This window comes from Vicia villosa, linkage group LG2 (genome assembly GCF_029867415.1).
Source record: "Vicia villosa cultivar HV-30 ecotype Madison, WI linkage group LG2, Vvil1.0, whole genome shotgun sequence".
Classification (NCBI taxonomy): Eukaryota; Viridiplantae; Streptophyta; class Magnoliopsida; order Fabales; family Fabaceae; genus Vicia; species Vicia villosa.
Window position 1 is genome coordinate 216,439,302 of NC_081181.1, and position 1,380 is coordinate 216,440,681.

Below are 1,380 nucleotides of genomic sequence, written 5' to 3' on the forward strand. Positions count from 1 at the left end.
AATCTCTAAAGATAGAATCACTTCCACACAGAACCGTTTAAGCAAAAATGATGCTCCATTGAAAACATGCTTAATACCCACGAAAGAACTGGAAGTTCTATGTGAATCGGCTGTGGACGTCAACAACCTTAAAGCAAATGGCTTTCAGTGTGATGCAAGAATCTTTGAGCAAGGATGGTCTAAATATCTTGATAGATTGGTTGGTCCAATTTATCCTGAACTTGTAAAGGATTTTTGGGTACATGCAACAGTTACCCCAACTGCCATCATTTCATTCGTGCTAGGGCATGAAGTGACTATCACTGAGAAACTCATCAGAAAGCTGTACAATCTTGATGATGAAGAAGGTTGGTCTGAGTTTCAACCCCATACAGTTGACTGGACTTTAGTTGAAAAACAAATCTCTACGGTTGTTGGAACTGATTCTCATTTTACGGGCAACTTAAAGCCTTTTTATAAAGTATGGGCTGAGATTATTCTGGGTTCTCTTCACCATAGAAAAAGGATGCTCTGCTCCTCCTACATCAGTCCGACTCACAAGTATACTCTTTTCTGCATTGGCAAAAAGATAGAGATCAACATCTCTCATATTCTATTTGAGAATCTGAAAACCTCTATCTTTGAGTCAAGAGAAGATGAAAGGGCGAAGTACCCTCATATTCCAAGAACAACCATTCCTTTCGGAAGGATGATTTCAGACATTCTGATTGAAAGCAAAGTGGTGGACTCCATCAGAAATCGTAATGCCTCGCATTTTCTTGGAGTAACTCAAGGTCCCATCTTCAATGGTGTTGATCTGTTCGGACTGGAAGTCATTAAGAATGTACCTGTTATGTGCACAAGCTTTCCTGACATTCTGTCAAGAAGAATTGCTGTTGAAGGATTCATATCTTTGTATCATAAAGAACTTGATCAAGTTGTCAAGTTTTACTTGGAAGATTGTGTGAGGAAGCAATCAGACGTTGATCCTGCTTGGATCCGTGGCAGAGTACTTCCATCCAAAGATGATATTCTGAAGAAGGATAAAAAGGAACGTCAGGCAAGGCTAAAAAGAAAGGCACAAGAAGATGAGGCTGAGAGAGCCAAGAAGTTGAGGGTCACCTATGATCCTGACAAGGTGGACTCTAAAGAACGAAGAGATAAAAGGATCAGAGATTCCTTTCGCAGAACCAGATCTTCTTCTTCTTCTGTACAAATCTCCAGAAAGGTCTTTACTCCACCTCCTTCTGTCCCTAAACCATCTTTCCAATCACCTCCATCTGAACCAAAAGTAAACTTCACCCTACCAAATCCTTCTCCATCATCCTTCTCCTCTCCCATTCTAAACCCCACACCTTTAAGTATTCTTCCCCCAACTCCTTCTGATAAATCTCTCTCACC